Below are 16,566 nucleotides of genomic sequence, written 5' to 3'. Positions count from 1 at the left end.
TTATCATATCTTTTGTTCTGAGGTTTAGCCCACATTCCCAAATAGAAGATGAAGAATAGGAAAACTTATTCAGCATGACAAAGTTGTCATTGTATTAGAAAAATGTACAAAAATGTAACACATATCTAAGTGAAAACCTTAGAGAAAGAACTCCTGATAAAGAGAGTTTACCTACAGAGATGTTTTTCTCCTAACACAGTCCCCCTGCCCTAAAATAGAGAAACAAAAGTGCTATATAGAAAGAAAAGGCCCATCTGAGCCCAGATTTAAGGGATCCTGTTGAACAGGGTGGGAGGACTGTGGCTAGACGAGTGGTTCTTCTGCTGCTCATTAACGCTCTGTCCTCAGCTCTGTACTCTTCATATTCCGACTTCTTTCCAACTCAAATCATTCTATGATTCCTTGCAGGTCAAAGGAAGGTGGTGGTTAACCCTATCATTACAGAAAAAAAAAAAAAAAAAAAAAAAGAAAGGACCCCCAAAATTTGTTATATTAAGGTGCTTTACTAAAAAAGCTTTTCCTTGGTTGATTTGTGTGTGACCCAATGAATTATTTTTTTCTGGGGGGTATAAAAGTTGGTTATAGGTATATCATCATGGCATATTTCTGAGTTTGAAAATAAAAGGCTTTAATAGGAAGGTTGTAGTCTCAGGATTATTTAGATCTCCATGTGACTAAAATTCTTAGTATTTCTGTCTGGCGAGTATAGTCTAGTCTTCAGGTTCTTCCTGGAGAGACTTATGCAATACTCACACCCTACCTACCCCCCTTGGTCTGATTTCCTCAATATCACTGTGGATAGGATGTGATTCAGCTAATTAGCCATTAGAGAACAGCATAGCAAGAACCTTTCAACCCTAATCTCCTTTTGTGTAACCTGTAACCGTAACTGGTATTTAGTTAGACCAGAGCTCTCCCAGCTTTCTATGCAGTTTTCGAGATTTACTCCCACTCTGTGTGGTGTTTCTCTCCTGAAGGCCTGATTTACCTGGAATCTGAGATGCAGAGCTGTGGAAGGAAGAGAGCTGACATCATTTCAAGCCTTGAGTATGCATAGCTGGTAACTCATAGCTGTATGTCAGATGTAAAAAAAAAAAAAAAAAAAAAAAAAAAAAAAAAACTAGCATAGTTTCAGGAAAGTCAGTGGGTCCTAGATCTGGGGAAAGGGCAGAAGCACAGTTAATCAGTCCTTTTGTTTACTGGTTAATCACCCACTTAAGTCATCCAGTGAACCAAAACCACTTTTTATGTGAATGAAGTAACTATCTGCACATCAAAAATAAGAAGCGTGAAATCAGATGTTGCAGAAAGCCAAGCTGGGGCACTAAGACTACAGTTGCACCTGCCAGCGAGAGCAGTTGTACCAACTCTGCCAGTCCTGCCTCAGAGAAGTCAGCCCCCTGCAGCGCCTTCAGAGCACGATCACTGAGCCACACTTCTGTTAGGTACTCCAGAAATTTCCCTTCCCTAGCTAGGATCAGTTCCTTCTTTTAAACACAGACTGCACAAGCAAGTAGCTAACGCCACTGCAGGTCTGCATTCCCTGATTGCATTTTTTTGTGTTGCTGCTCCAGTTTATCAGTGGCAGTGTTTTTAGGTATCACCCTCTTAATACAGTGTCAGTAATTTTCTCTCATCTCTGAACTTGCCTTACCCTATTTCTCTTCTTTCACAAGTGCCAACTTACACTGGTCTCTAGCCTGAAAAAAATAAAAATAAAAAAAAAAAATCCTCTTATTTATAATCTGGTTGGCCTTAATCTGCTAACTCAAACTCACACTGAATGATTTGTTCTGCACAAGGTGGAAAACAACGTTTATGCTTCCACAAGGAATATAAGCTATTTTGTTCTATGTTGTTAATTTATCTGCATCAAGACCATTGATCTCTGTGGGTCTGAGCAGGTTACAGATCCCTGATACACACATTTTTTTTCCTCTGAAGTGTCTCCAGCTTGAAGAAATTTATCTCTCTCACTTGTTCATTTTACTACTTGACTTCAATCAAAACTATCTCCACTGAAGTCATTCTACAGATTTCATTTCTCTACTTAAACACACCATCTATCTTCACTCGTACCACCTCCCTCCTCCTACTCATTTAAATGGGCTGTTTTACCAGGGTAGATTAATGTCACAGTCGTCTCCCTTGATTTAAATGCTGTTTGATTATATCTGTCAGGATATACTTCTCTCTAAGTATGTGTTCTTGCCTGATGTGTTAATCTGATGGAGTAAATGGGCCTAGAGACATGGTCTAATCACTGCACAACATTAAATAGTTAAAGCAAGGTTCAGGCCTCCAGGTACAGGCTTGTTGGTATTTGTTATCCCTGCAGGCAGTGGAAAGCGTGCCAGAGTTTGATGATATAATGGCCAAAACACAACAGGAAAGTAATATTCTTCAAGGCTGAGGTGGCCAGCAAATACCACGTTTGATACATTTTGACAGCTTTTTACCATTCCCTCTCTTTTTAAGCCAGCCTTAGAAAAAGCTGCTTCGTCTCCAGCAGAATTTCAGAGCTAGAACATCAGCCATGAAAGCTGCCTTTTTTTTTTTTTCCCTTATTTTTTATTTATTGATTTATGGAAGAAATTTCACTGTATGGCCAGTGTCTCCTTTTCCAGTATTCCCCAGGTAAGGAAAGCTAGATGGACCATGGTATCTCCTCCAGCACAGATACCTTCAAGATGAGGTGAAAAAGAAGAGTAAGATGGTGGGGATCCAAGAAGCCCACAAGGAACTTAAAACAGATTAAAGACTCATGGTTTAAACAAGCGTCTAAATCTTTTTGCAATGGTTCAGGTCCCTCCTTCAGGGTTTCACCTTCCTTTAGGCTCCTCTACAGATTCTTTGAGGCCTTTTGAATCTCTAACTAAAATTGCATTTTGTTTCCATACCAACTGCTTTTCTACAGAAGAATCGCTGAAGAGGTGGTAGAACTCCATAAATTTAGGAGTTTATTTTAATTCTGGAATGAAAAACAGAACTTTAACAAATTCAGTTAAATGAAACTTTAATATTTTTTTCATATTCTGCTTTATTTTTTCTTAAATAATCAAAATAAGGTTTTGAGATGATCGCTTTTAGATTAAAAAAAACTATTAAAATATTGAAATAGACTAATGACTTTTTTTTTCCATTTTTCCCCTATCTTGCATTTAAACCAAGATGACAGAAGTTTTGATCTAGTTTAGAAATATTTCCAGAAAGAAAAATATTAGAAAAATAATGGAGAAATTATTCTGAGGATAGAAGTGTGGACTCAACATCATTGAAACCTGCAAGCTTAAAAAAAAAAAAAAAAAAAACTGAGCTAAGGTCAAAGTAATACACTGTACCCATTTTGGATTAGTCCTTTGGGGACAGAAGTCTTCAATTTATAAGGAAGCTTTCTGTCTCTCAGTGCTGTTGGCCCATCAGAGCTGTACGCCTGCCTCAGCTCTGTTTTGTGCCTGCTGCTCTGCTTTGGGTTACTGAGGCTCTTACCTTCACACAGGAATTCTTGTGATTACTAGCACTGACTTTAGTTTTCCACACCTCAGCCCAGGGCCAAATCTATTGTAAAAAGGGAGGAAGTAACAGAGAATAGTCCTCTTCCCCAAAATAAATTCATCAGATAAGGATGAAAATCTTCACTGCCAGAAAAATCTTTCCTCAGCAACACAGATTTGTGATAGCTCACCAAAGGAAATGCTGAACAGATAGGTGCTGGCATTATGAAGGCTTCCTAATAATGCTAGATAAGCTAATTTTTTTTCTTAGCTGCAATTTTATGACTAAGCATAACACTTCTTATGAGTGATAGAAGAAGAGAACTATAAAGCTGACAGCGTAATGTACAGCTGTGGTCCAAAAGACTGGGAGATAAATGCACGAGGGGAGAAGAAAGCTAGTCTGGGGAGGAATTGCTCTAGATCTCTGCAATGAGGGACTGGTTAAACACTTTGTGGCAGTTACACCCAATATCGGGGGTACCTACTGTGGAAGTAACCACGATAACAGCCTCATATTTCTATAGCACCTTCCTTCTAGATGGAGAATTATTTATACAGCACTCAGATGGGGGCTAGATGTCCCCTACAGGAATTTACAATCTCATTTTATTCATGATGTTCAGTTACTGTGGTGAAAAGAGCCATTTATATCCGGAGACAGAGAAGTAGTTAGAGTAGCAAACAACAGGGGACTGCAGTGCAAGAAAAAGAAGCTAAAAATCGGGATCCCCAAGGGTTTACTCATGGAAAACTTTGGGATGACTTTCTCCAGATACAAAAATCACTTATTTTGGGATTTAGAGTATGTCACGTACTTGATATCAGTACAAATCCTTCCTATGCCTATTCACGTTCATACTCATTCCTCATATTCACATGCATCGATTCAGGCCTGATACAGGGGACAGCAACGTCCACAGCAATGCAGGACTGTGGCTGTGTACGCACCAAAACTGAAGGATACCTGCAACGCTGGCGCAAAGAGTACTTCATTCCAACCTTGGAGAAAACAGTTCAACAGAGGTGGGAGAGCCCGTGGACCTGCTGCAGAGTGGAAGTGCCACCACTGCAGCTGGAAAAGTGCCATCAAGGAGTCAAGGAAGCAAGACGCGCTGGTCTCAGTGGAGAAATCATCCCTGAACCACAGCTGACCAGTTCTGCAACACTGTAGCCCCCCCTCCCCCCCCCCCAGATGAGCCTAAGCCCCTTCAGCCCATATCTAGGGGAGAGTTTGTGATCCCAGGTGAGAGCACCACCACAAGAACGACTGAGGAGAAGGGAGCCTGAACTGCACAAGGGAAAAGAAAGTGATATTGCACCTAACATGCAGGGTTGCTATTCCCAGCCTCTGAACTCGTTTTATGTTTCATTACCCACAATATCAAAGTTTCCCAAAGCCACCTGTAACAAGTAAAATGTTTTCTCTTCTGTCTTCTGAAATGAATTATTTTTAACTGAGAAGGTTTGTTGATGCGATAAGCATGAAATAAAAAGCTATTCCTAATTACATTCCTATAAACTAAGGTTTGTGGCAAGCAGGAAAAATGCATGGAATTGGAAGGGCTATAAAGAAAGATTGTGAAGGATCCTCCTCTCTGCTAAGAGCAGCTTAATGGCAGCAGGAAAAGTATTGAGAGTATCTTCTAGCAACAGGAGTAGCAGGGATTCACCACTTATTCTGCAATTACTAGATTTGATGACAGCATGCAGGAGACCACTTATCCATCAACTGGTTTTCATCCTCATCAGCCCATCATGGTAATGGAGTAGTGGTATTTGCAAGGCCAGTATACACTAATGATCTCCAGTTAACGAATCAGACTTAGCATTAATTACTCTGTTGTCCCCACAAAACATCGCTACAAAGAAGCTTTATTAACACTTCTGTCAAATCATTGTCCTACTCCCTTCAGCCCTCAGTTCCTCCACACGCAGGGCCCCATGCAGCCAGCATTACATGGTTAATGCACATATATAGTGAGACAACCACAAGCTCAGTATTACTCATGAGCATCACTTGTGCCTATTTTGAGACAATCCGTAAAGAAAAAGGATTGTACCTAAGTATGCAGACAGAAAAATAATATTTTTAACTGAGATTCCATGACTTTGAATCATGTCAGACAAAATATTTTTCCCGACTAATGCTCTAGCTTTGTTCTTTACACAAGTATTGATTGCGTACATAAGACAATAACCCTTGGAAGAAAGTTTTTAGAATTGCTCGTCCAGAGTGACAGGCGGATGTTTCCTAATCAAAATAACCATGCATGGAGAAATGGATGAAAAGAAAACAAGCACAGCCATTATCCTCACTCCACTCCAAAAACAAAGTGCTGGGCTGAGCCAAGCTCTGGTATCGGTTTTCTTTGCCTAATGAAAAGGTTTCCCGAGATGTAGTCCTTTCTGCTTCGCTGTGGATTGACAATGCATCCTGACCTAATGGCTGCTGATCACTGTTTCCATTATGCAAGGCTGACAGAAGCAATATTTCTCCCAACCACAACCTGTTGCTGCACACAGAACTACTGTAGTGTGAACTGTACCACAAAGGCCTTTTCATGTTATGTACCTCATGAGGCTTTGAGCTGCCAGAAGTCCCCTCACGTGGCTGCAGCAAGACCTGGATGCTGTCCTGCCATCACAGCTGGGACACCCCTCAGGAGGAGAAACAGCACCATCAGCAAGCCTTGGCTCAGCATGAAAACCAGACGAGAAACGTACTGCACTTTGATTCCCTAAATAAGCCAGGAATGAAGTGAGTGCCACAGACGTGATATTAACCAGGTAGGAAGCCCTCGGCTCCTCCTGCTCCCCCCCAGGCTTCACCCAAATGCTACTAGAACTGGCACAAGAAACCACATCCTTCTTGCAGAAGAGAGGAGAAAAACGTAAACAGTATTCACTCGTAAAGCCTGTCTCTACCCACCAGCTATTTTCATTCAGAGGATTTGGGAATTTACCAGAGCAGGGCAGAGCCCAGGCTGCGTGAGCTGGGCCTGCTCTCAGGGCACTATGCACAGCTCCACCACAGGCTCCTCTCAAAGCAGTTTATGTGCTTCGTGTTTGTCAATCTCATACACTGGTGAACTTTTGACCATTTACATCTCATTGCCCAACAGCTAGGGCCACTTTGCCACCACAAGACAGGCTCACTTTGCTAGGCTCAGTACAAGCGGCATTTCCTGCAGGGGGTTCTGACGCCCCTTCCCACCACCCCACATCAGCCTAACCAACACAGGAGCCGTTAATCTATGGGATTACATTAATTTACAGGACTGTGCAAGGCAGAAGACCAAGTGACTGGTGTCTGACACAAGACTCAGGTACCAAGTGTTAATTGGCAACTTGTCCTGGTGGCCCTCCTGAAGCGCTCTGCTTTACCCACATATCAGCACCACTAGTTTTTGGGAATCCTTGTCCTCAAAATTAGACACATCCTTCCTAAACTGACTGGGAAACTGTTGTAACTGTGGAGCCTCAGGGGGGAAAAAAGAAAAAAAAAAAAAAGAAAAAACACCAAAATAAAGAAAGCTTTTTCCAAAGAAAATGAGAACTACCATGGCTTTCAGCGGTGGTGCGGGGAGGTCTGAGTCAGCCCAAGGAAATCGCTGTCTCTGCTCCACCTCAAACCACTCACAGCTGCACCACGCGCCTCTGAACAAGTCTTCTCCCAGAGATGGCAAAGTACTTACTACAAAGTACTCTCTGCAGGCACTTGGCACATCTTCACCAGCCCGCACCTCCTCTGGGCATCTGCAGCCCTTATGGTCACTGGGACAACATCCAGTGTACAGAGGTTTCCTATTTGAACTACAAAAGATGGAAAAGGAAACAGTCAAAATGACCTCTTTAAAATCAAGCTGAGGCATGAGTAAAACCACAGCCCTCCCAAGCTCTTTGCCACAGATTTGTTCCTGGAGCCACCGACCACAGCTTGACTTCAAAAGCCCATGTGGGTAAATGAGACGCAACCCTTTTCACCTTCCTTTTACTATGCCTGACAATCCTGGTGTAACTCACACACCCCTGATGCATCCCTGTCACCTAGCTCGCTCTGCTACATAGGGTACTTCTGTTTACATTTACCAGCTTACCTGAGGTGCAGGACAAATGGCTTGGACTGTAAATTATTCAGAGTGCTGTACACGGTGAATATAAATTATATTTGCTATTCTTGAGCTACTGAGATGCTGCATGGATGCTGTGTAGGAAACAGCAACAGATACATCCAACAGATATGCCTACTGCACAAGTGTGCCTCACCACCACTGTGCAAAGCGGCACGCTCTTCTAAAACTGACTGGTTGTGGCTCATGCCACGTGAATGTCTTTGCCAAAGGAAACTGTGCTCACAAAACAATTGCAAAAAGGCATGCAGCCACACTGGCATTTGCATATTTGTATGCTTCATTTAAAAGAGTCTGCTGTGGCTTATTTTCCAGGCAAGGGTAAGTCATTTTTTCCTAGTTCTTCAATTTGCAGCAACTTCACTCTCCTTCAATTCCCTACAGTTTTCTGTGAGCACTACTGCTGCAATACTTTTCCATTTAGATGAAAAAATAAGTTGCACAGCCCTTTGGAAACTGTTACCACAGGTATTCAGGAAATAGCTGGCAAGAAGAATGCTGTGGTTCATATTCCCTCTGGGCAGCACAAGATTGGCACAGTGCATAACCAGGCCAAAAAACTCATAAATACAGATGAAAAGAAAATTCAGCATAATCCTTTTCCAAAGCTGATCCCTAGTATGTCTCTGAGTTGACAGGCTGTGTACATGCCTGGCTGTCTGCTGACATTATAATGGCTGATAAGACTTCGGCAAATTAGCAGCAGGGAATGATCAAGCAAAACAGCTTTTGCCTCCATGAAGCATCCATAGCCGTGCCTGAAATAGACCTCCAGTTGCATCTCACATAACCTTAGCAGAAAACTTCACCACCTAAAAGCTGCACTGCAGCAACCTCTGAAACAGAGCTGGAAAAAAAAAAATATTGCACCAACAGAGAATACTGGCTCAATGAAACAAAGCTGTTTTGCAGAAAGATGTTGATTACAGCAACAAGACAAATCAGGAAACTGCAGACTGGAAACATACTGAATATCTTGTGTACGAGATGCCAGCAACCCACCTGCCAGACTGACTGCCCACCAGTCTGGAGCCCCACCTTCCAAAATCCCATTTTTGTTCATTTTTCCACAACTCAGGATGTAGGTCCCAGGCACTGAGTGCTACCTGGTTATGCAGGAGTTTCCCCAGTACTTTATAGCAGCCTGTTTTCTGACTTTTTCCCCCCCAGAAATGCAGGTTTCAAATAGGAATGTCAGTTCTAGCTGGATTTACTTGAGTTCCTTGTTTGCTGTAGATGTCCATATATCCACGGGATAACGTCTGTAGATGCCCATATCTCCATCTGACTGAAGGTCTATCGTATTGGATTTCAGACAGCAGTGTAATTTAACTTCCAACTTCAGCCCCAGCTGTGCCATGATTTTGAGATCTTGGGGTAGAAACTATAAATTCCAATTTCCTTCAGTACAGCTCTTGGCTTTTAACCATAGCCCTCTGTGAAAATCCAAACACTCATAGACTGCATGATCTCTTTTGTGAAGTATTACTGTAAATATCTTTTGCTTGTCATTGCCTCTCTGGGTCTGTGAAGAAATCTTTGTAATGATGCTAACCAAAAAGCAAGTCAGTACAAACCTACACACGTCTATTAGCCTCTACGTGGTCACGCTGACTTAAATGGCAGGATTCCAGCTGACTTCATGGGAAGCTGAATGAGGTCAGCAACGAAGGTTGCAAATTTAGGTCTGGTTCAGACAGAAAAGTTCAGAGACGTGTCTAGATCCATTGAATATGTGAAATCGTCAAGACTTCTGCACTTTGCCACCGTAAGAGTCTTGGAAATGAGGATACTGCAAGAATAAGCCTTCACACGACACTTGCAGCTACACTGAGAATTGAAACAAGAAAGGCAAAAAAAAAAAAAAGGAGGGCATTGGGCATAGAAGTGAATACAATCTCAAAAAGGGGGACATTTTTCTCTTGGTGGAACGATGTTCATCTTTATTTCGCTCCCTTTATGGCATTGGCTCTTTTCATCAGGAAAAACAGTATGCTCCTCACTGCTTTCTCAGGTGCTAGCCTTGGTCCAAATTACCATCTATCTTAACCACATATTATTAGTTACGTGTCTATTGCGATCAGCTCCACTTCTCAACAAAAGGCTTCTGCTCCCTTATTAACGATATTTCATCGCTGCGTAGATAGATGTAGAATGACAAAAGCATATGAAATAATGAACAAGGCAATGAAAGCCCCTTGGATTTTCCTGTTCTACCTACAGAACAGGGCAAGAATAAGGAGACATTTCATGAAATTAGAAAGGCTGCGAAGTCTGATATGGATTAAAGGAAATACTTTCCTATTGAGCATAGTTTATAACCAGCCTGTGATATTAACTGCTGCCTACTCAGAGCTCAGGAAGAACAATTTAAAAAAAAAAAAAAATGTGGAATCCTGCCGTATTCATGCCCTCAAAGCACATTTTGAAATAAAGTAGTAAGGGAACATGGAACATTTTAGTTGAAAGCAAAAGATGAAACAGGAGGTATTGGTCTATACATGGCTCTTGTGGGAGCTATTGGTTGTTTTCTGTCCAGATTAGACTTAACAATGCTCTTACAAGAAGGAAGCTCAGAAAAGGATCCTTCAGAAGTAGATGGAGACAAGAAATGACTGACAAAGAGGGAGAGGCCAAAGAAGGAGGAGAGAGTTACAGAGTCAAGCAGCTGAAGACCTTCAGAAATCTGGGGGGGATTTCTAGAGTAGGATGGGAAGCTCTATCCCACAACAGGAATGATATCTGGGGCAAGTCAGCAGTGCCTTGCTGAGCAGGGGCACATCAGCACTGAGCTGGAACTGCCTGCCTCAGCCTGGGCAAGGGGGACAGGAAAGCTGGGTGCTGAGCCCCTGCCTGCCAGGACACAGCCAGGCAGCTCTGGAAGCAGGGCAGAGGTTTGCCAGGCACAGAGCCCAAGCTCCGCGCTGCTCCCCTAACACTGCTCCACTGGCATAAGCAGCTCTCCTGCCTGGTCTCTTTGCAGAAAGAGCAGTGGCACAATACAAAGACCATGCTGGACTTCTGCACCAGGTCCTTTCTGTAAGCCAAAAAAAAAATCACAGGGTATATGACTCAAAGATTCAAAAGCTCATTGCAGTAGCCTATGGTCCACTGGCAAAATTAAAAGTGATAAGGGATGTTAATCTTCATGCTCCAGGGTATAAACTAATTACCATCTGGAGTCAAGAAGAAGCCTTCTTCTTTATACTGATACAGCCTTTTACTGTTGCCTTGGAAAATGATGAGTTTGGAAGAGGTTTCTCTCTCTGATGCATTGACCTTTGTCAAAGACTGGATTCTCAGCTAGTGGATCAATGGCCTATTTTAGGATGACATTCCTGTGTTGATATATCACCTTCCATCCAAATACAGCCATCCGATTTAATATCCATTAGCAAGGTAATGCCCCAGAGCCTTGTATTTGTCAGACTGTTTACCCTTTTTATTCCGGAGATTAGTGCAATCTTACATACAAAGTGCAAGCAAGCACACCCATTGCTCCACGACCTGCCTTTCGTCTGAAAGGTCAGTGGTCCCTCCTCACCTCCTGGAGGCAGCAGCGCTGGTGGCACTCGTACAGACCTCAGCCCTTTATCAATGAGCAGCGCGGCACATCAGCTTGCTTGAGCCCTCGCTGACACCCACAGCCTCTGTAATTCAGTCTGACAGATTGAGGCCGTGTTCCAGATCTCACAAAAGAAGCAGAGGCGGGTATTGATTTTTCTGTTATTGTTGGTGATTTGCTACTTCATTCCTCTAACAAATATAAATATATATATATATATATAGTAAACAGGAAGGTCACAGCTGCAGGTTGGCAGAGCACACGGTGCTCTTTCCCCTGTTATTCTCTTCTGCCGCTATCTTTCTGATTCAGTGGGTACACTCCACAGACCTTGAGCAACTACACTGGATAAATATGAAGTAACAGCCCTGACGATGCTAACAGCCCGGAGGGACTGCAGGAGTCTGGTTCCAGGCGTGTTCCACATTGCAGCTTTGAGTAATGCTCCTGAATCACAACTCAGAATAATGCTTGTATTGATATCTTCTCCTGCACTACCTCTGGCATGGAGATATCCTCCCAGTTCAAATGGCAATCGGGCCCCTCAGCTTGTTATGCTCAGGCTTAACCCTACTGGCCTCAGGTGCCCAGTCACTGACGCACCAAGGCTCTGCAGAAGAGCCCAGGCCCACACTGAGTGCAGGGCCTGCCAAATGCTTCCAGTCACATACCTGGCTTCTCCGAGCACCATGCGAATGCCTCATCTCAGGCACGTACTGCCCTGCACATCCACAGCACTTGCTTAGCGAGGCGCACATCTTGTAGCACCTTTCCCGATGCATATAGACGCAAAGGTATCAGTTTCCCAGTAAAATCGACAGAACAAACATCTAGGTTCTTTTCATAACTTATTACATTGGTCCCCGTGCTCTTAGAAGCTTTCTAATCTCCAAGCATACTAAAGTAAACAAAACAAAATAAACATTTGTGGGTCTTTTGCTTCTCTCATACATCATCCAAAAGCGACCAGGTTTCCCCTTTTCTTCAGCTAGCATAGGATAGAAGAGAGGCACACATTCAGGTCTGGGCTTCTGGACAGAGCATGCTTCCTTGTGTTAAATTTAGCCATTTGAAGTAAACCTAGGACAGATTCTGAACTTAGCTGCCTTAGAAAGTGCTCCCCACTCTTTTGTGCGTGGCACCGTGTTAAACAGTGACACTTGTTCAGGTTTCTGTTCCTGTCTTGGAGGGGGGAGTTTGGAGCACTCCGGCATAGCCTAGGAGGAGCAACAGAAACTAAACCTCAGGCACTTAACTGCTGTGCTGATGCCTCTAATGTAAATGCAAAATATATAAGGGATTTTTCTTTTTAGCAGCCTTTCAGCCTTTAAGAAAGATAAGTAATATCTCTGTGCTGTGAAGGGAGCCATTTCCACTATTACAGGGCTCTGACAACGATCTTCCCGTGCAGTTTGTCATGCTGAATGCCACTAAGGCTGCCTGAATGCTGCTATTGTTCGTGACTTTTTGTTATTTCTCAAGCAAAGATTTTATGTATTTAATTTAGCAAAGACATTGATCAACAGATATAAATGTTGGATAGGCTACTGATAAAAACTCCTTTAATATCATCCTGATGTCTGTGCTACGTTAGGCTTCAATAATATTTATATTTTATCCTTCTTATGAGCTCGGTGGCATTGCAGTGATGGTTCTCAAAGATTTTTTCAAAACACAGTACTCTCCTGGAAACACTGGCATAAATCTGCAGTAACCTTGTTACTTCTGGTGGAGATACTCATGCATGACCGGGAGCACTACTCAGCCCAGGGATTGTGTCCTATCTCTGGTTACCAGCAAGGAGAAACTGCAGTGTTTAGCTTACTGCATGTCCTTGCCCTGTCTCTTTCAAATCCTTGGGTTGTTCACAAAAAGCAGCATTTTCCCTTTTCCAGCTGCGATGTCAATGCTGTGTAATACTTTCCTCTGGCACTGGCTCATGAGGAGCTCTCCCAGAGGATGGGCCAGCAAAGAAGAGACCTGCTCCTGCGCAGGTCACTGGTCAGAGAGAAGGAAGCAGACCCAACAAAACCAGCAGTGATGTTTATTGCTTTCCTCATGGCACTGCTAGTTTGCAATTCATCTTATGCAGCCTTGCTCCCATCATCCGGCTCCACAAGAGCATGAAGGCACGTCCCTTCACGGCCGTTTTCCAGTGGGGAGTTAATTCCCATAGTGTCACTGCATACCTGCTTCACACACCCTGGCCTGGAGGTGATAACGGGTGGGGGCACGCCGCTTCATCCTGCAGAGATGCGGATTTCTGTGTCACAGAGATGCTGACATCAGTGGATGCAGGCTGTTAGTCCTGCAGCCCCACTGCAAGGGGAGGTGCGAGTGCTGGCTGTTCTCATTAGCACTGTGCCAAGAGGTCACAGCAAAGGCTGAAGGCAGCAGGGTCATGGCATGGGTATAAGCACAAGCAAATAGTCCCAGCACCACTGTGTTTGGCCAAAATATTAAAGGAGTGAAAGATGAGAGTAAAAATGGAGATAGCTGAAGTGATTAGCCTAAGGTCAAAGAAAAGCTCTTTGCTAGAGCTGGAAACACAGCTCTATCCTCTGAGCAGCTTTTCCACAAAAGAAATGCATGCTTATTTTGACAGCATTTTGTGTACAATTATAACAGTGAACTTGTCACGGTAAATTGCTGTGCGGAACTCGGTCCTATTTTCAATATTACTTCTTCGCAACATGCAAGAAGCCTAGTAGGAGTGCCTTACGTTATTCATGTTACACCTCAGGGGCAAGATAAATAATACATAAATTGAACGAACACCCAGGCACATTAATGGGAAAGGCTATGCAACTTCAACCACCCTATGAACTTTTCCATTTTCCTCACAGAAATTGTTTCTGTCGATATTTTGATTTAAATTGGTCTGAAAGGAAGGAAGAAGGAAAGTTTAATCAGAAGGTTGTCAACAAACTGTGCTCACTTAAGAATTAGTGGACAGTGCCACTACTCGCAGCTTGGTGTGCTATATATCTTCCCTGCAGATAAATTGTTCTGGGGGTTATTTGGAAAAAAAATCCTCACCATTTTTTTTTTTTTTTAACTTTGTTTTGGAAAAAAGTTTGTTGGACATTTTTTGTTGTAGTTAATGCTGTGTAGTTTAGCAAGAAGTAAAAACCTTAAAATGGTACAAAATATTTATTGTTGCATGATCATTGGAAATAATGCATCGTGCCCTGTTTTGGGAGGCTCAGAGTTAGCATAACTTTTTGGAACAGGAAGTGAAAAGAAAAACTATGGAAACATCTTCTGCTATAGTAAATACAAATCACTGGCACCCTATTAATTAAGCAGCTAAATGCAGCTGAAGAGCTGACAGTTCTGCTGTTCAGTTGCAGTGTCCTCAGCAGTTCCCCCCCTCTCTCCTGCCATGATCCCTTGTTACCTTCAGCCCTCTGCGGAACAAGGGCTTGTCTCTGTTTAGTTTCTGTAACATCTCCTCTTCCTAATGCAATTAATGGTAACACCACAGCAACAAGACCTCAGATGCTGCCCAGCTTAATAGCTAAACAAACGTGCATCACCATGTTTGCAACTTGCTGAGATTTAGGAGAGTTTAAGCTAGAAGAGAATATTCTGTCACCCAGAAGTAAAAGGCTAACTTTCACCTCCATAGGCAGATTTCCACCCTCCTCTGCTCTTCCCATCAGATGCAGGCAAGCAGCAGTTCTAGTCCCCAACGTCCTTTCCTCTCTCTCTTTAACCCAGATATGTCCCGTACCAAGCTCAACACCTTGTGATCCGTGGCATTCACTGATAACCCATTTTTACGGCAGATAAACACCACTGATCCTTCACTGAGGCACTTCCTGAAGCTCACCTTTATCTTTCTAGCGTTGGCAAGACCTTATCTGCCAGCAACAGAATCCAGCCAAGGGTTTAGGAAAATATTGTTCATCAGGGTTTTGTAGAGATTTGCTGACCTAAGGAAAGCTTTCTTTCCCAGAGATTATGAAAGAGCCAAGAAGGGATGCAAACAGGCAGCCACATCGACCATCTTGATAACAGCATCTGTTACACCACGAGATGAGCCTAGTCCAGGAGTGATGGCAGCCACTTGGCAGCTTGATACCAGGGGCACCAGGCTAGTTTTTGTAAGTGGTCTTCCACAGCATTCCTATGCTTGCCGTTGTATTGCTGGCCGTGCCAGCAGGAACTTATACTAAGTATCAGCCTAAAATCCTTGTCAGAAGGCTGCTGATAACTTATCTCTTGAAAGCCCGGACTACTGTAGATGGAATTAAATGGCTATTCTGTGAAAGTACTAGAAACAAGCCCGCAGTGCAGTGGCAGCAAGGAACGGGGTGGCTGGTGCTAGAAGGATGTTACTTCATTTGTGCCTCGGACATCAGAAGTTTGGAGGCAGAGGATGGCAGAAAGCATCACATCTGCAACGGTCACATATCACTTAATTGTACAACAATATAACGAAGACTGCACAGGTTCTTTTAACTGAAAATTATGCTGTTTGTTTTAAATAAAAAACTAATTCAAGGTCAATAGTAAATATCTGCAAAATTGCAAGAAGCAAAACAGAAGGAGAAAACTAGCTCAGAACACAAAAACATTAGAACAGGAAGCAAATTAAGAAGTGCTTATAAGTTGATGGTGTTAAAGCCTGGGGAGCAGTAAATGAGGAACACTCTAGTCAGTTATAGAAAGACTTAGATCATTTAGAAGCTAATGGTGAAGACTGTTCAAGATGACAAACACAGAATAATGAGGGCTTTTAAGTATCTTATACTCTGTGTGTCTTAAAATGCAGAGATTAAAGGGGTAAGAAAGTCCAAACAGGCTATCTAAGGGTGACTGGGTTCCACCCCCCCCTTTATTTTCTAGAAAGAAAAGCAAGATGTCACATCTTTTCTGGGTACAACTGTGTTAAGTGCATGTCCTTACACTGGGAAGAAATTTGACCAAAATACTAAAGTTGTCTACTACATACCTGTCTAAGGAGAACAGCAAGTGCAATTTAGAAGGAAATAATATGAAATCAACAGAAGTAGGCATTCTGTCCAGTTACATATTCCCAAACTTAAAATCAACATTTGAATTCCTTTGCAAAGCTGGCCTTCAAGCAGTTAGAGGTCAGGCTTCATTTAGGAGTCAATACACTTAGAGATCATGTGCTTAAATCATCTTTTACATAGAGGCTAAGGATCCCAAGTAGCGTTTTGGAAAATACCACTTTGTGCCCAAACACAATACCATACCAAAGCCATACCATTCACATCCTCCTGTGTTCATTCTGCCAGGCCACAGTTCACATTTAAACATGTTCTATATTAATGCTCAGAGCTTAACTTTCAAAGCTTACAACACACTGGAGCAATTCATTTCTACTCTTATCAGTTTAGTG

The 16,566-nt window shown here is 42.7% G+C and overlaps 1 long non-coding RNA gene across 2 annotated transcripts in view; it reads right to left on the bottom strand.

The window, feature by feature from the left end:
* Nucleotides 1-16,566, bottom strand: part of LOC118171399 — a 186,491-nt gene that overhangs the window by 149,002 nt on the left and 20,923 nt on the right. The gene's annotated exons all lie outside the window — the stretch shown is intronic.

Source organism: Oxyura jamaicensis, chromosome 9 (assembly GCF_011077185.1).
Source record: "Oxyura jamaicensis isolate SHBP4307 breed ruddy duck chromosome 9, BPBGC_Ojam_1.0, whole genome shotgun sequence".
Lineage (NCBI taxonomy): Eukaryota > Metazoa > Chordata > Aves > Anseriformes > Anatidae > Oxyura > Oxyura jamaicensis.
This window is presented reverse-complemented; position numbering and strand designations above follow the sequence as displayed.